Source organism: Ranitomeya imitator, chromosome 2 (assembly GCF_032444005.1).
Source record: "Ranitomeya imitator isolate aRanImi1 chromosome 2, aRanImi1.pri, whole genome shotgun sequence".
Classification (NCBI taxonomy): Eukaryota; Metazoa; Chordata; class Amphibia; order Anura; family Dendrobatidae; genus Ranitomeya; species Ranitomeya imitator.
Genome location: NC_091283.1, coordinates 288564893 through 288584339, shown reverse-complemented (window position 1 = coordinate 288584339; position 19447 = coordinate 288564893). Strand labels below are relative to the sequence as shown.

General features: G+C 46.6%; 1 protein-coding gene across 1 annotated transcript in view; it reads left to right on the top strand.

Annotated features, from left to right (window-relative positions):
- The first annotated feature begins 295 nt into the window (after positions 1-295).
- The window catches only part of LOC138663217 (oocyte zinc finger protein XlCOF22-like), a 39556-nt gene continuing 20404 nt past the window's right edge, over positions 296-19447 (top strand). Inside the window, exons 1-2 of the mRNA XM_069749379.1 lie at positions 296-787; positions 8642-8734. The gene's annotated coding sequence lies outside the window, so the exon portion shown is untranslated. The remainder of the gene's footprint in view (positions 788-8641; positions 8735-19447) is intronic.

Here is a 19447-nt window from a genome sequence, read left to right as displayed (position 1 = left end):
ATGCGCCCCTATGTTTAACATGGGGGACGCATGCGTTTTTCGCGTTGCGTTTTCCGACACGTGCGTCGTTTTTGACGCTAGCGTCGGACGCAAGAAAATGCAACAAGTTGCATTTTTCTTGCGTCCGATTTTCGTCAAAAAACGACGCACGCGTCGCAAAACGCAGCGTTTGTGCGCGTTTTTGCGTGCGTCGTGCGTTGCGTCGCCGACGCAGCGGCGCGAAACGCTAATGTGAACGTAGCCTTAACAGAACCCCCCTTTGAGCCAATAGATTCTGTCTCCATAAAAAATTTTACTTTAAAAACAGCCTTCCTAGTAGCCCTGACCTCTGCTAGGAGAGTGAGTGACTTACAAGCTTTGTCGAAAGATCCTCCTTATTTAATGGTCTTTCAGGACAGGGTAGTGTTAAAACCTGATCCAGCATACCTACCAAAAGTGGCTTGCAAATTTCATAGAAGTCAGGAAATAATTTTACCATCTCTCTGTGACAATCCGAATTCAGCTGAGGAGCAGAAATATCACATGTTAGATGTCAGAAGAGTTCTATTAGAGTACTTACACAAAACAGAACCATGGAGGCAGAGTAGGGCTCTGTTTGTTTCCTTTCAGAATCCAAGGAAAGGGGCGAGTGTAACTAAAGCGTCTATCGCCAGATGGATAAGAGATGCCATATATCTTGCTTATACTGCTAAAGGCCAGACACCACCAGATGGCATCAGGGCCCACTCCACTCGAGCCATGGCCTCATCCTGGGCGGAAAGAGCGGACGTCTCCATAGACGTAATATGTAAGGCGGCAACTTGGTCATCTCCTTCCACCTTTTATAGACATTATCGCCTTGATTTATCTTCAGAGGCCAATTTAGTTTTTGGCCGTACAGTACTTAGTGCTGTAGTCCCTCCCAGGTGATGGATCTTTGAAAATCTCTCGTAGGGGTGCTGTCGTGGCGATAGGAAAACCGGTTTTTACGTACCGGTAATAGGATTTTACGGAGCCACGACAGCACCCGCACATTTCCCCCCCCCCCGTAGTTATTCACTGGTTTCTGCACCCTTTGGGGAAAGTGTGCTTGTTAAAAAATCACTCTTTAGAAGGTGATGGTATTTAGTAATGTTTAAGTATATATGTTTATGTACTAACTCAATGGCGGTGTCCCTTATACTCTGAAACACAAACTGGAGTGATGAGGGGGACCGCCCCTTTAAATTCTGTAGGTTCCTGTCCGGAAGGTGGGCAGATCCCCTCTCTCGTAGGGGTGCTGTCGTGGCTCCATAAAATCCTATTACCGGTACGTAAAAACCGGTATTGACAGTGGTAGATTATGCCACACGGTATCCAGAGGCGGTTGCGTTACCTAACATACTGGCAGAGACGGTGGCGGCCGCCCTGCTCCAGGTTTTCTCACGGGTTGGATTTCCCCGGGAGATTATCTCGGACCAGGGTACTCAGTTTACAGCAGAGGTGACCAACATTTGTCATCTTCCCCCACTTATGTATTTGGAGGTTGTGTATATAAAAGGTGTTATACGGATTTTTTTGCTAAATTCCTTGTTAAGACTGTTAACATATTTTTGTAGTACTGTAAACATTTTTTGGAGTGTCTTATACATTTTGTGACACCATTTTGCTGGCCAAAATATTTAGCTGCAGGACAGATATTTTACACTGGGCTTTGTCCGCCACACGGATCACATATCATTGTGCTCAAAATTGTGCTATTTTAGGCCTCCATGGAATTGATTTTGTTGTGTCTTAGCCTACTTATTGACACAATTTTACTGGCCGGCAAAAAAAAAATACAGGCCAGATATTTGAATGCATGGTGTCTCCGTCACACGCCTCATCTATCTGATGGCTACAAATTGTGGTGTTAGAGGCTTCTATTCAATTGTTTTTGCTGTGCACTACCCTAGTTAGTGACACTATTTTGCTGTAAAAAAAAAAAAAATAGAATTAATCTTATCGGTAATTCGGTTTCTAGGAATCTTCCACAACAGTCACCTTGGAGGATGTCTCCCCGCCCTTATGGGGGACAGGAAACACAAAGAGGTTAAATAACCCTCCCCTTCCTGCTATCTCCAGTGTTTTTTATGGACACACTAGCATGTATAGTTACCCCCAAAATGCAGGAATCATCCTAAAGGAGTATCAGATAGGGAAGGAAATTAGTGCTGTTGTGGAAGGTTCCTAGACACTGAATTTCCGATAAGACAAATTCTATTTTCTCCAGTCATCTTCCATGACAGTCACCTTGGAGTCATACCAACACTGATTTCTTTAGGGAGGGACCACAGCTTGCAGAACTCGTCTAACGAATGTTAGATCCCTGTCAAAATTTAGTCTGTAGTGTCTGGTGAAAGTATGTACAGAAGACCTGGTGGCGGCTCTGCATATCTACTCAGATGAAGCGTTCCCTCATGCTGCCCATGATGTAGAGACTGATCGAGTGGAGTGAGCCTTTAGCGAAGCAGGAGGAGAGAGATCTTTTACCGAATATGCTAGAAAGATGGCCTGTTTGATCCTGTTTTCAATTGTGCTTTTTGATGCTTTCTTTCCTTTAGTTTGGCCTGAAAACTTAATAAAAAGATTCTGTTCAATCATCCAAACCTTGGACTGTTCAAGGTAATGGAGGACCACCCTGCGAACATCCAGAGTGTGGAAATTTTCTTCCTTCGCATTGGAAGGTTTTGGGCAAAATGAGGGCAACACAATATCCTGACCCCTATGAAAGTCTGAGACAACTTTGGGCATAAAAGAGAGATCCAAACGCAAAAGAGTTCAGAGATAGGTAGGGCTCTTCTACAGACAGGGCTTGCAATTCTACTATGCATCTAGCCATGGTAATTGCCACAAGGAAAACAGTCTTAAGTGTTAGGATTTTTAAAGATATTGAAGACCAGGGTTTAAATGTGACCTTAAGTTAGGCAGGGTTCACATTGCGTTGATGGCAATGCACTGACGGCATCCGTTACATAGTGGCACTAACGCTATGTAATGGATGAGTTAGCGCACTCATTGACTGACATTATGTAGCGCATGGCTAGCGTATGTCATAATTGGCATGCATTAGCGATGTGCTGTTATTTTGTGACGGACCCTAGGACGCGGTCTGCAGCGTTTCAGGGTCCGTCACCGAGCGATCGCATAACGCGATCTTTAAAAGGCACTTTTGTTGTGCAGTCTGTTTAACACATGCGTTGAACAGACTGCACTTAACGCAATGTGAACCTTAGACTGTTGAGCACTAAATTTAGATCCCAGGGGGGAACATGGATAGGGAGTCTAGGATGTATTCTGCTTGCAGAGGTCATAAACCATTTGATCAAGCGGTGCCCAGCCAGGTCCTGGTAAAAAAAGGAACTAAGAGCAGAAACCTGAACCCTCAGTGTGCTTGGGGTAAGCCCTAGCTCTAATCCCTTCTGGAAGAAGTCTAGGACCTGAGCAATGTTGGGATGGAAGGGATCAGGGACGTTGGGAAGACACCAGGAAGAGAACTTCCATACTTTGCCACAGATGGCATTGATTACTGGTTTTATGCTTTTTTGGAGAGTGTGGATTTCTCTGTCCAAGAGACCTCTGGCTTTTAGGATGCTGGCCTCCGTAACAAAGCCGCAAGGTTCAATCTGTTGAGGTTTGGGTAAAGTAAGGAACCCTGATAAAGGAGGTTGGTCTTTTGGGGCAGAAATAAGGGACCTTCCTGGGCCATATCCATCAAAGCGCTGTACCATCTTTGCCCTGACCACATTGGAGCAATTAAGATTGTCGTGACCTGGTCCAACTGGATCTTCTGCAGCATTTTCACCAGCATAGGGATTGGTGGGAAGCCGTAAGCCAGGTTGAAAATCCATGGATGGGTGAAAGCATCTATCCCCCAAGCACCGTATGCAGGACTGAGGGAGAAAAATGTTTTTGATTTTGCATTTTGAGCATTTGCAAATAATTCGACCTCTGGGTTCCCCCATCTCGAGGTCAGGGATAGGAAGACCGCTTGGTTCAGGCACCATTCTTCAGGATGGACGTCCTTCCTGCTGAGGAAGTCCGCCTGGATATTGTCCAAACCCTTCAGATGCACTGCTGAGATGGACAATAGGTGTTTCTCTGCCCAGAGAAATATCCTTGCCGCGATTCATTTTAAGCTGGCATATTTCATGCCACCTTGGTGACAGAGGTAGACCACCGCAGTTGCTTTGTCGGAGTAGATACGAATATGATGGTTTTGGTTGAGAGATGAAGCAGCTTTTAGTGCTTCCTCCACTGCCTTCAGTTCTTTCAGGTTTGACGATCTGGATCTTATGTCCGGGGACCACAGTCCTTTGAAATATGCTTCCTCCACCACGGCTCCCCAATCTTTTTGACTGGCATCTGTACAAAGTACTTTCAGGGGGAGCTGATCCCAATTCACTGCCCGCTGCAGGTTTCGGCAATTCAGCCACCATGAGAGGGCCGACTTCACGTGTCCGGGAAGTGGAATTTTCCTGGACAGAACGTTCCGATACTTCCGTGAGAGTAGAATGACGTGGGATTGAGGGTTCGTGTATGTGCCTGAGCCCAGGACACTGCCAGAATACACGGTTAGGGACCCCAGAATGGACATGGACTCTCTTAAGGTTGGTGACCTTTGCTGTTTGAATCTGTAGATTCTCTGACGAAGGTCACGCTGACGATCCTCTGGAAGGAAGGATGTCTTCTTTTCTGAATCTAAGAGAATCCCCAGGAATTTCTTCCTTGGGGAAGGGTGTAGGTCTGGCTTCTGAAAATTCAGGATCCAGCCTAGGGATTCGAGGATCTCCAGGGTTTTTGACTCATCCCGATTCAGCCGAGATATCGATGGAGCGACGATGAGGAAGTCGTCTAAATATGGAACAATACATATTCCCTGAAGATGGATGAAGATGACTGCTTCGCTCATAACCTTTCAGACCACCCTCAGTGCTGAGGATATGCCGAACAGGAGCGCATTGAACTGGAAATGGGTGATCCCCCATCATGGATCGGAACATGGTAGTAAGCGTCCCTCAGGTCTATCGTAGCCATCACCCAGTCTTGTCCAATAAGAGGGATTGCCATTTTGATCGACTCCATCTTGAACCTCCGGTATTTGATAAACTGATTCAGGGGTTTTTAAATTTATGATAACCCTGCATTTTCCGGAGGGCTTCCTTATGAGGAATAGGTGAGAATAATGGCCTCTGCCTATCTCTTGCTGGGGTACATGTGAGATTACTTTTTTTCGCAAGTGATCCTGTACTTGATGGAGTAAGGAATTCTGGAAATCTGGAGTCTGTAACGGGGTAATTCTCAGACACTGGGGGGGTACTCTCGAATTCCAACTTCAGCCCAAATTGTATGGTGTGGAGCATCCACTGGTTTGTGGATATGGACTGCCATTGGGCGAGAAAATGCAAGAGTCGACCCCCCCCCCTCACCAGAGAGTCACTGTTTGTCCGGGGTCTGCTGTTGTGGAGCAACAAGAATGTTCTTGCCTCTACCCCCCTTTGGGTAGCTCCACCGTCCAGACTTACCTTTTCCCCAGAACTCCTTCTGGGAGGAATGTTCACGAGGGGGACAAAAAAAAACACTTCCTAGTAATTTTCTGTTTGGGAAGCTATTTATTTTATTTCCTTATCCAAAGCTTTTTCAAGGATATCATCCAAGACTGGCCCAAACATATGGTGTCCTTGAAAGCGGATGGCACAAAGTTTAGTTTTAGAGGTGATGTCACCCCCCTACGATTTCAGCCAAAGGGCTCTCCTAGCTGAATTAGCGAGGACTAAGGACCTTGCTGCCACCCGAACAGATTCTCCTGAGGAATCAGCTAAAAAGCCCGTCGCCTTTTGGAGAAGGGGTAGGGAGTCCAGGATCTCCTCTCTGGGGTCCCCTGAGAGAGGTGTTCTTCCAACTTGCAAAGCCAGAGAAATAGGGCTCTGGTGACGCATGTAGAAGCTACATTTGTTTTGAGCAAATTAGTAGAGGCTTCCCAGGACATTTTTAGGTGGCTTTCTATCTTCCGATCCATAGGATCTTCTAATTGGGAAGAATCCTCGAAAGGGAGAGACGTCTACTTGGTTACTTTAGAGACCTGGACGTCTACCTTAAGGTACCTTCACGCATAACGATTTCGTTAACGATATAGTTGCTTTTTGTGATGTAGCAACGATATCGTTAACGAAATCGTTATGCGTGACAGCGACCAACGATCAGGCCCCTGCTGGGAGATCGTTGGTTGCTGGGGAATGATCAGGACTTTATTTTGGTCGCTGATCTCCCACTGACATCGCTGAATCGGCGTGTGTGACGCCGATCCAGCGATGTGTTCACTGGTAACCAGGGTAAATATCGGGTTACTAAGCGTAGAGCCGCGCTTACTAACCCGATGTTTACCCTGGTTACCATTGTAAAAGTAAAAAAAAAACACGACATACTTACATTCCTGTCACGTCCCTCAGCGTCAGCTTCCCTGCGTCCCCCAGTGTCAGCGCCTGCCGGCCGTAAAGCACAGCACAGCAGTGACGTCACCGCTCTGCTTTCCGGCCAGCGCTTACACAGTGCAGGGAAGCTGACACTGGGGGATGCGACAGGAATGTAAGTATGTAGTGTTTTTTTTTTTTTTTTACTTTTTCAATGGTAACCAGGGTAAACATTGGGTTACTAAGCGCGGCCCTGCGCTTAGTAACCCGATGTTTACCCTGGTTACCCGGAGACTTCGGCATCGTTGGTCGCTGGAGAGCTGTCTGTGTGACAGCTCTCCAGTGACTAAACAGCAACGCTGCAGCGATCGACATCGTTGTCTATATCGCTGCAGCGTCGCTAAATGTGACGGTACCTTTAAGGATTTCCCAATTAGAATTGTTACTTTCAAGGGGAAAGCGATTTCTTAATTCCAAGGGTACGCTAAGTCCCCTCCCTGGGGGGGCCCACTCCTGGGAAATAAGATTTTGGACATTTTCATGAATAGGAAACCCTTTTTTACCTCTGGGTTTCAGCCCCCCAAACATCTCATCTTGGACTGAGTGCTTCAGCTCCACTTCCTCAACCCCCATAATGTTTCTCACTATGGAAACAAGCTCTTCCATATCCTCAGAAGAGAAATGGTATATTTTACTATCGGGTTTAGGGGTGGATGTGGAGCCCTCATTTTCCCAAATATCCTCTAACCCTGAGGTATGAATTTCATCCGAGTCTGAGTCGGTTTCAGCCGGTGCCATTTTCCTCTTTTTAGGGAGAGAAGGGTGCAGCACTGGGGACTGGGAAAGGGCTGCCATGAAGGTTTGCACCTCCTGCTTAATGAGCGTTTTAATACTGTCCAGGAAGGAGGGCTGCTCAGCACGTAATATGTCATTCGTGCAAGGTTGGCATAACGTCTTCTTGTAAGCAGAAGGAAGCCTGGAATCAAACACCACACTTGCGGCTGGATTTGCTCTTTGGGGCAGAGACCTCTTCTCCCTAATAGAGAGAGAAGGCATACTAAATGACCCATAGCTCTCAATGCCTAGGCAGTGAAGGACCAGCCCCGCTACTCACAGTAGGAGGGTGAACGCTGGGCTATGCAGACACAGCTGTAGGTTTGTCGCAGTCCATGGTCAGAACTGTCACACAGAGACACTGCGTCTTACCTGGAGGCTCCTGACCAGGATATGAAGACATCGTGGTCCAGGGTCAATTGTGTGCCCCTCCTCTCCTTGGTCCACAAGGAGGATCCCAAGAACGACCCCTGTAGCAGCTAAGGCACCGGAGCCCCTGGATCGCAAAGCAGCGCGAGCGTTCCAGCGTGGACACCTCAGGACGCGAACCAGAAGTGCGCCGTCGACGTCACTTCTGGCACGCATGGACTCTTTAACTTCGGCAGCACTACGGGACGAGGACGCCGGGGAGCTTCGGGAGGACCCCGGCCACGTCACCACCCCGCTTTACCTCACAAAGAGGCGCGAGAGGGACGAGAAGGAGGTCCTGAGTCACATGAGCCATGGAGAGGGGAGCAGCCACGTGGAGGAGGAGAGGCGAGCCACCCGACCTCGGCTGCCCGGCGTGGTAAGGCTTTTCTAGGGCTCTACTCGCCGGCCACGGCAGCACCTGAGATGAGCCTCTTCATTTTTTTTCTCATTAATGTACATTTTCCACCCCTTCTTGATGTAAATAAAACAGAAATGTATTAATTTTAGCCAATTTCTTAAAAAAGAAAAACCGAAATATCACATGGTCATAAGTATTCAGACCCTTTGCTCAGACACTCATATTTAAGTCACATGATGTCCATTTCCTTGTGATCCTCCTTGAGATGGTTCTACTCCTTCATTGGAGTCCAGCTGTGTTTAATTAAACTGATAGGACTTGATTTGGAAAGGCACACACCTGTCTATATAAGATCTCACTGTCACGATTTCCTCTCCGTTTCTGTCTTTTTGGGTCTGTGCTGCAATCACCTGTGTTCATTTTCCTTAATCAGGGTTCTATTTAGACACGCTAGTTCCCCCCCTCAGTGTCAATCATACACTTGCTGTTGCCTGTGGAACATTTATCCCTCTGTCCCTGACCCTGCTTGACTTGATTCGCTTCCCGGACTCTTACCTTTGCTTGTGACCTGACTTTGCTTGTGCCTCTTCCCTGTAACTGTTTTTTGTCTCTCTGGCTTTTCTGACCTCAGCTCGTGTATTGGACTTCGTCTCTGACTTCCCTTTGTCGTACTGCGCAATTTTCTGGACTTGACCTCGGATTGTTTGACCTCCCTTTACCTACAGTAAGTAGTATACATAATTACTGCCGTGACTCACATCACAATACGGTTGACCGTTAAAATTTTTTCAGTTTTCCACCTATGGATCCGTTACATACCGTATTTTTCGGACTATAAGACGCACTTTTTTCCCACCCAAAATGTGGAGGAAAATTGGGGGTGCCTCCTATAGTCTGGATGTATGGGCTCTGGCTGTGGTGGGGAGGTGGGGGAGCGGTTTCGGCGGAGCATCGGGTCAAAGAAGGCTTGAGCCGGCTGCTCCAGCTAGCTTCTGTGCCCGCTGCTAAAGAGAAATGAATATGCACTGCATTCCACGCCCATGGCTGTGGAGGGCAATGGATATTCACTTTTCTAACATCCTGCTATAAATGGCCCCATCCTGTTCCTGGTATGATTTGCCCCATCCTTTTACTTTTATAATTGGCCCCATCCCGTTCCTGGTATCCATGGCCCCATCAGGAAAGATTAAAAAACAAACAAAAAACATTACACTCACCTACACGGCGCTCCCTCACAGTGTCCTGCTCTGGTGCCAGCAGCTGCTTAATGCTTGTAAGCAGCGCATGGCAGGGACGTCATGCGCTGTTCACAAGCAGAACACAGCTGCCAGAATACTCACTGGGACCGTTCATTGCAGAGAGCGGTGAGTTTCCATTTCTCTTCAGTAGCACGCAGTGTCAACTGGAGCCTTTCTCCTGCGGCCGCCGGTCACGTATTAAGTTAAGTATCGGCACACGTGACCACCGGCAGCAGCAGGACAATGCGCGCTACTGAAGAAGAATGGATACTCACCGCTCTCTGCGATGAACGGTCCTGGTGAGCGCCGTGTAGGTGAATGCAATGGGTTTTTTTTTTTGTACTTTTTTTTTTAAATCTTTCCTGATGGGACCATGCATTCCAGGAATGGCATGGGGCCAATTATACCAGAAAAGGGATAAGACCAATCGAACCAGGACTGTGATGGGGCCAATCATTACAGGATAAGGATGGGGTCATGCACACCAGGATAGAGATGAGGGAGCCATGCATACTAGGATAGGGATGAGGGTGCCATGAATACCAGGATAGGGATGATGGGCCATGTGTATCAGAATGGGGATGAGGGGACCGTATATACAAGGATAGGGGATATTGCAGTACAGAATTGACCATTTTTTTGCTTCAATTTTTTTTTCATAATTTCCTTCTCTAAAACCTAGGTGCGTCTTATGGTCCGGATCATCTTATAGTCTGAAAAATACTTTGTTTAATCCGGTAGCAAATCTGACTCTGTCCAGGATTTAGCCTTGGAACAGAACATACTGGCTTCCTCTCATGCTCAATTCTGGTACTCTTACTGCCCCTCAGAATCCCAGTTCAGAGTTTTTAGAGTTGCAAATTATTGTTTGTCTTGCGCCCCCGGTCAGCAGGGAATGAATCACAGCGGGTGGGAATTATAATGTCTCTTTTGCTGGGTGGTCCCCAGACCTGGGCATTTTCCCTACCCTCTCTTGCTCCTGAACGTCTTTTTTGATGCTTTAGGACAGATCTATGATGAACCTGACAGGGTCAAGGTGGCAGAGACAAGGATTATGAACCTGACACAGGGGAACCGCACAGCTGAAGACTATTGTACTGGGTTTCGTCAGTGGTCTTCTGAAGATCTGTGGAATGACGCAGCTCTCAGATTCCAATTCCTCAGGGGTCTTTCGGTGTCTCTTAAAGACGGTCAGGCTCTACATGCTCCACCTGGTTGTTTGGTGGCGGCCATGACTCAGGCTATCCGCATGGATCAGAGGATGCGGGAAAGACACGAGCTGCAAAAAGAGGCTCCATTTTGTCCAACTGGCCCGGCTTGGGCACCTGAGGTGGAACCTATGGAGGTTGGTGCTGCAAACTCTAGGATTAAGGAGAGGAGAGACCGGCGGGAACTTGGACTTTGTCTCTATTGTGGCCAAGCTGGACATTTCTTAAAGGATTGCTTGGCACGACCTGCAGCAACCAAACCATCGGGAAAAGCCCAAGTCTGGGTGATTGTCGAGGATGTCACTCAGAATTACAGGTACCCTTTTACTCCTCTGATAAGGTGTTGAATGCAGAACTTCTTTTTCAAGATCAGAGTCTGTTCACATTTGCCCTTATTACTGCGGATCTGTTGCTAATTTCATAGTTATGAATTAATTTCTGGTTCTGAAGTTAGGATTAGGGACAGTTAAGCTAGAAAGCCCTATTGAAATTGTGGCCGTTGATAGAACATAGTGATGAGCGAGTATACTCGTTACTTAAGATTTTCCGAGCATGCTCGGGTGGTCTCCGAGTATTTGTTAGTGCTTGGAGATTTAGTTTTCATTGCCGCAGCTGAATGATTTACATCTGTTAGCCAGCTTGATTACATGTGGGGATTCCCTAGCAACCAGGCAACCCCCACAAGTACTTATGCTAGTAGCTGTAAATCATTCAGCTGCGGAGATGAAAACTTAATCTCCGAGCACTGACAAATACTCGGAGGACACCCGAGCGTGCTCGGGAAACGCGGCATCCACATACATTCGCATGGCCTGCGTACCCAATGTTGAAAATAGGTATGCAGGATGCATGTTGACGTAGGCGGAGCTGAATGGAAGAGGTGCGGCAGTGGGCAGGGCTTAGCAGAGGAACTGTGCAGCCCTCCGCAGCTCTGCCCTACGCAAATGTGAAACCAGCCTTAGAGAAAATTTATTAGAGGATTTTCTCAGATCGTCAAGCCTCTTATGGACCTCTCATAAAGGGGCAGAGCTAAAGGTTTGGTCGTCGGAAGCAGTTGGGGCTTTTGAAAATGTAAAGAAATGTTTTATGTCTGCTCCTGTTTTGGTGCAACCAGACCTCCAGAGGCCTTTTATTGTGGAGATAGATGCTTCTGAGGTCGGGTGGGTGCTGTGTTGTCTCAGGACTTTGAGACTTTAACTAACCTGCAACCATGTGCCTTCTTCCCTAAAAAATGTTCTCCTTCTGCGAGAAACTATGATGTGGGTAATCGGGAGTTGCTTCTGGTCAAATTGGCCTTTGAAGAGTGGAGGCATTTTTGGAGGGAGCTGTTCATCCAGTCACTGTGGTGACGGATCACAAAAATCTTGCTTATATTGAGTCTTTGTTTTTTTTCACAATACAATTTTTCTATTACTTTCAGACTAGGGTCTAAGAACGTGAAGGCGGATGCCCTGTCTCATAGTCTTGATTCTGTGACTCTTCCAGAACCTCCTTCCTCCATTCTTTCTCAGGGTGGTGTTGTGGCCATGGTTTCCTCTGAGCTGGAAGCTGAGATTCGTACTGCTCAGTACTTGGCTCCTTCCAATATCCCTGAAGGCAAGCTGTTTGTCCCTGTGCATCTCAGATTACGCCATTTGCAAGAATTCCATGATTCTGTGTTGAGTGGTCATCCTAAGGTCACTGCCACCCAGAAAGCAGTTGCTAGACACTTTTGATGGTCCGCCATGTATAAGGATATTAGAGATTTTGTGTCTGCTTGTGAAACTTGTGCACGCGCTGAGGTACAGCATTGCCGGCCAGGGAATTGGCACCTTTGCCAATTCCAGAAAGGCCATGGACTCATTTGTCCATGGATTTCATTTCAGATTTACCAAGGTCTGGGGGGATGACTGCTATTTGGGTGGTAGTCGATCACTTCAGTAAACAAGCTCACTTCGTCCCATTATCTGGATTACCCAATGGTGAAACTCTCTCCACACTGTTTATTATTCATGTGGTACGATTGCATGCAATTCCTCAAAATATTGTATCTGATAGGGGTGTACAATTTGTCTCTAGATTTTGGAGGGCTTTCTGCAGTAAACTGGGGATTCATTTGTCCTTTTCCTTATGCTTATCATCCTGGGAGTAACAGTCAGACAGAGAGGACAAATCAGTCTTTGGAGCAAATTTTAAAATGTTTTGTCGCTCATCAACAGGAGAATTGGTCAATGGTCATCGTTTCTTCCGCTGGCTGAGTTTGCCTTTAACAATCGGGTTAATCAGTCCATGGGGACCTCACCGTTTTTCTGTAATTACAGGTTTCATCCTCATTTTGATGAGTTCTCCAGGATAAGTTCTCGGTGTCCTTGGGTGAATGTCACCATTCAAGAGCTGGGGGATGTTTGGAGGAGGGTTAAAAAGAACATTGGGGTGGCTCAGCATCGGCAGAAGTGGAAGGCCAATGGGAGGCGCTCGTCAGGAGTCGCCTTGAGAGTGGGAGATAAGGTATGGCTTTCCTCTAAGAATATTAAGTTGAGGGTGCCCTCGCTAAAGTTGGGTCCTAGATTCATTGGTCTATATGAAATTTTGGAGGTGGTCAATCCAGATGCGTTCCAGTTAAAGCTCCCTCGGTCTTTCAGTATTTCTAATGTGTTGCACAAGTAATTGTTGAAGGAATTTATTCCCCCTGTTCAGTCATTTTTGCCCCGCCTTATCCAGTTTCTATTGACTGAGGCTTGGAATATGAGGAACAGAGGATCGTTGATTCCCGAATGGTCCGGAATTCCCTTCAATATCTGGTACTTTGGAAGGGGTATTGACCTGAGGAACGATCCTGGGTTCCAGTTCATTCTGTATGGGCTGATCGGTTGGTCCAGGCCTTTCATCTGAGGTTTCCTGGGAAACCTGGGGGTCTGGTGGCCCCCCCTTGAAGAGGGGGGGTACTGTCACGGTTTCCACTCTCTGTCTTTTTTATACTTTGTGCTGGGGCTGTCAGTCTGTGCTGGGTCTGTGCTGCAATCACCTGTGTTCATTTTCCTTAATCAGGATTCTATTTAAGCATGCTAGTTCCTCCCCCCCCCAGTGTCCATCGTACACTTGCTGTTGCCTGTGGAACATTGATCCCTCTGCACTCTGTGCCTGAACCTGCCTGATTTGATTTGCTTCCCGGACTCTAACCCTTTGCTTGTGACCTGACTTTGCTTGTGCCTGCTCCCGGTAACTGTGTTTGTCTCTCCGGCTTTTCTAAGCTCGGCTCGTGCGTTGGACTTTGACTCTGACTTCCCTTTGCAGTACTGCGCCATTTCCTGGACTTGACCTCGGATTGTTTGACTTCCCTTTACTTACAGTAAGTAGTATACATATTTACTGCCATGACTCGCGTCATACTCGCAGCTTACAGTGCATGACAGACCAAATGAGAATCATGAGGTCAAAGGAACTGGCCAAGCAGCTCAGAGACAGAATTGTGGCAAGACACAGACCTGGCAAAGGTTACAAAAGAATTTCCGCTGTACTCAAGGTTCTGAAGAGCACAGTGGCCTCCATAATCCTTAAATGGAAGAAGTTTGGAACCACCAGAAGTCTTCATAGACCTGGCCGTCCAGCCAAACTGAGTAATTGTGGAAGAAGAGTCCTGGTGAGAGAGGTAAAGAAGAACCCCTAGATTACTGTCGCTGAATTCTAGAGATGCAGTTGTAGATAGGAGAAAGTTCCACAAAGTCAACTATCACTGCACCAGTCGGGCCTTCATGGCAGAGTGGCGCGACGACAGCCTCTCCTCAGTGCAAAACATATGAATGCCCGCATAGAGTTTGCTAAAACACAGGAAGGACTCCCAGATTATGATAAATAAGATACTCTGGTCTGATGAGACGGAGATGGACCTTTTTGGTGATAATTCTAAGCAGTATGTGTGGAGAAAACCAGGCACTGCTCATCACCTGCATAATACAATCACAACAGTGAAACATGGTGATGGTAGCATCATGCTATGGGGGTGTTTTTCAGCTGCAGGGACAGAAGGACTGGTTGCCATTGAAGGAAACATGAATGCTGGCAAGTACAGATATAATGGATGAAAACCTCTTCTAGAGTGCTCTGGAACTCCGACTTGGCTGAAGGTTCACCTTCCAACAAGACAATGACCCTAAGCACACAGCTAAAATAATAAAGGGGTGGCTTCAGAACAACTATGTGACTATTCTTGACTGGCCCAGCCACAGCCCTGACCTAAACCCAATTGAGCATCTCTGGAGAGACCTGAAAATGGCTGTCCACCAACATTCACCATTCAACCTGACGGAACTGGAGAGGATCTGCAAGGAAGAATGGCAGAGGATACCAAAATCCAGGTATGAAAAACTTTTTGCATCATTCCCAAGAAGAATCATGGTTTGTACTATCTCAAAAGGGTGCTTCTACTCAATACTGAGCAAAATACTTATGACCATATGATATATCAGTTTTTCTTTTTTAATAAATTTGCAAAAATTTCTACATTTTGTTTTTCAGTCAAGATTGGGTGCAGAGTGTACATTAATGAGAAAAAATGAACTTTTTTGAATTTGCCAAATGGCTGCAATGAACAAAGAGTGAAAAATGTAAAGGGGTCCGAATACTTTCCGTACCCACTGTATCACTGTATCTTTTGCTGTGTCTTAGCCTAGTTATAGACACTATTTTACTCTTTTAAAACAAAATACAGGCCAGATATTTTAAAGTGTGGTATCTCCATCACACGCCTCACTTATCTGTGGGCTAAAAATTGTGTCATTTGAGGGTTGCACCAAGATGGTGAGCGACGATGATGCCATTGTAAACATCACCAGCCCACTTCCCTGTGTTCTGAAACGCTCTCTGCTCACAATCAAAGAGGATGCATTGCAGGAGTAGATTGATGAGATGGAGCAAGGAACGATACAGGGTAATTACACACTGCCCAGCCTCATCTCATCCCAACGTGGATTGGGTGACAATGAGGAGGAGGAGATATAACAGGAGCTACTTTCATGCGCTCTAGACGGTACTACAAGCACAACTGTCATTCTGTCTGTTCAGCGTGGATGGCCTGAGGACTGAGAGGAAGAGGAGCGCATTGTCATTCGTCTTCTTGGTGAGGACACAGAAGTCTTGCCTGTTAGTAGTCTGGCACAAATGGCTGAGTTTATGTTACGCTGCCTTTCCCGTGACCCTCGCATTCTCAAAATTTTGGGTGTCATACCCACGCTACAAGGAGAATTTTCTATCTCTTATTCCAGAGGCAGACAGGTCTACTAAAATGGTGCAGTACCAGAAGGACCTTGTTGCGGAATTATTAAAAAAGTTCCCATCTGAAAACGCTGGCAGCAGAGGTCACAGTTCGTTAGACAACCAAAGAGTACAGGCGAGAGAGACAGAAGTACTATCCAGCACAGGCAGGGGAACAATGGCAAAGTTCTGGGACATTTTTTTCCGACTCTTCCATCGCGCTGGCATAGAGGAAAGGAGTGCTGTCACAAGAAGTGCAATGTTTGGGAAGATACTGAGGGAGTACCTTACTGATTGTACAAACATCCTCCGTGATTCCTCTGTGCCTTTTAATTATTGGGTATCCAATCCAGGAGAGGCAGGGGGAACTCTGGCAAAGTTCTGGGAGAGTTTTCTCAGACCCTTCCATCACACAGGCCCTGAGGCACAGAGTACTCTCACAAGGAGTGCAAAGTTTTGGAAGATGATGAGGGAGTGTCTTGCTGACCGAACCAATGTCCTCTGTGATCCCTCTGTGCATTATAGTTCTTGGGTATCCAAGCTGGATACGTGGCATGAACTGTCTCTCTACACCTTGGAGGTCCTAGCCTGCCCTGCCGCTAGCTTTTTGTCAGAGCAGGTGTTTAGTGCTGCTTGTGGAATTATAACTGATAAGCACATCCACCTTTCAACTAAAAATGCCTACAGGCTGACACTTATAAAAATGAACAAGGGCTGGGTTGGGCCAGACTTCTGTACACCTCCGAGTGAGAGCAGCGAAACATAAACTGTAATCCAGTGTCTTTTTTTGGAAACTCTATTACCATGCACCTCTTCACACCCAGACATGGGTATGCGCTTCCTGATTTTGCCTATTTGCTGTTGTCATCGTCCTCCGCCTTCTCCTGATCCTCATCATCCAGCACCACTAGATCACCAGGGTGAACGTGGTCCGTGATGCAACAACCACGTTGTTGTGTTAAAGGGTGTTTTTCATGTCAGTAAAAAAAAGTTTACACATTATGTTGATGTGTACCCCCCCAGAGTGAAATGTTTGTCAGCCCATACACTTAGGGTACCGTCACACAGTGGCATTTTGATCGCTACGACGGCACGATCCGTGACGCTCCAGCATCGTAACAATATCGCTCCAGCGTCGTAGACTGCTGTCACACTTTGCAGTGTACGACGCTGGAGCGATAATTTCATGACGTATGTGCGATATAGAAGCCGTTGGTTACTATGCGCACATCGTATACAATATCGTGCACACCTTTGTTACACCATGCGATCATGCCGCCACAGCGGAACACTAGACGACGAAAGAAAGTTTCAAACGATCTGCTACGACGTACGATTCTCAGCGGGGTCCCTGATCGCAGGAGCGTGTCAGACACTGCGAGATCGTAACTATATCGCTGGAACGTCACGAATCGTGCCGTCGTAGCGATCAAAATGCCACTGTGTGACGGTACCCTTAGTATATGGTTATTACAAGTATAGGCGACCCGCTCCTTTGTAATGAGAATTTTTTTTTTTTAATGAGGCCCTCCTTCACGTTTCTTCCAAGGGGGATAGGGGTGCGTGCAAATTTGGGGCAGGCCTTGCATTCACTGTATAGCCAAACAGTATGGGAGACCCAGTTCATAATAGTGGGAACTGTAGCGTTGGTCAGCTGCTTCAATAATGCAATTCTCAACTTTTGGGTCTTCATCCTCAACACTGAGATTCTGCACTGCAGGTTTTCCAGCTTCAACATTGAATTTCTCCACTGCAGGTTCTTCATCCTCAACACTGCAATTCTCCACTGCCAGGTGTTCTTTGGCCTCACCATTGCAATTCTCCACTCCGGGTTCTTCAGGCTCACCACTGCAATTCTCCACTGCTGGCTCTTTATCCTCAACACTGCAATTTTCCACTGCAGTTTCTTCATCCAAAACCACTGCAATTTTCCGACGGAGGTTCTTGAGGCTTAACACTGCAATTCACTGCATAGTCAAACAGAATGGAAGTACCAACTTCCTAATAATGTCACTTCAAAGGGTTATTGGGGTGCGTGTAACCTTGGGGCAGGGCAGGCCTTGCATTCGATGCATTGGCAAACAGTATGGCAGTGCCAAATAAATAATAATGGGAACTTTGATTTCATGTGGCCATCGACTACGTCAGTTCAAAGGGTTATTGGGATGCGGGTAACATTGTAGCAAGGCAGGCCTTGCATTCGATGCATAGGCAAACAGCGTGGCAGTACAAAATTTCTAATAATGGGAACTTTGGTTTCATGTGGCCATCCACTACGTCGGTTCAAAGGGTTATTGGGATGCGGGTAACATTGTGGCAAGGCGGGCCTTGCATTCAATGCATAGGCAAACAGCGTGGCAGTACAAAATTTCTAATAATGGGAACTTTGGTTTCATGTGGCCATCCACTACGTCGGTTCAAAGGGTTATTGGGGTGCGTCTGACTTTGTGGCAAGGTAAAGCTTGGTTTCAACGCAAGGGCTAACAGTGTGGCAGTACCAAATACATAATAATGGGAACTTTGGTTTCATGTGGCCATCCAGGACTTCAGTTCAAAGGGTGATAGGGGTGCGTGTAACTTTGGGGCAAAGCAGGCCTTGCATTCAATGCATAGGCAAACACTATGGGAGACCCACTTTCTTATAATGGGAACATTTTTTCATGAGGCCCTCCTGTATGTCTCGTCAAAAGGGTATTGTGGTGTGTCCTCATTTTTGGCACCCCTGCCACTCACTGCATAGACAATAACAGGATAGGAGACCCACTGTTTAATAATGGGAACAAGAAAGCATAGCTGGCTGATGGCTCTCTAAGAATAGTGAGGACGACCTTTAAGAATAGTAATGGCCGCCTGATGGCCCTATAAAAATCGGCTTTGTGACTGAGTCCTTCCTTCATAAATGAAACAGGATGTGTCAGATGATGTGTCACACACCACACGGCCAGATAAGGTTGTAAAATATTAAAATGACATTTCCCAGTGAATGCATTTGTGTTGGATGAAAGCAATGCTAAAGTTGAAAAATGCATCAAAAACGCTACGTGTGAACATAGCCCAAGTGGTGGAGGTATATTTTTTGTGGGGACTATTTATTTTGCCTTACATATAAGTCATTACCCTGGAAAGGATGTTCCTTAACATATTTCCCAGGAAAATCCATTTTGGTTACGTTTTTGTATGTTTTAGTGTGCACCTGTAAAATTGGCACAACACTCTGACATTGTTCACAGCAGTGAAGTAGGAGTCAGTAATGCTTCCAGGGGTCATCCCCATGATGATCCCATGTCATTTGAGCAGTGTTCCCATTGATTTCCAGCATTTTTAGACCCTAAAAAGACCGCGGGGGGTTTGCGGCAAAAATGCTCAGGTTTCCCATAGACTTGCATTGGGCTCGTTGCTCAGGTTGAGCACCCGAGCATTCCAATTTGCCCAACCTGAGCAACGAGCATCCGAGCATTTTAGTGCTCGCCCATCACTAGCTCTAATCCAATGGTGAGATAGGGATTTACCCTAAAGAGTAACAAATTGTGGGTTTGTTATAAAAATGTTATATTTAGGGGGGTTTGTGTTGTCTCCTTATAAGGGTGTATTTCCACGTTCTGGAAACGCTGCGTGTTTGACGCTGCATAGAGCCGCAGCATCAAAAACGCAGCGTCCAGATGTTACAGCATAGTTGAGGGGATTTCCTGAAATCCTGTCTCCACTATGCGTTAAAACACGCATGCGGCAGACCCACGTAAACGGACATGCGGCACGTCTTTT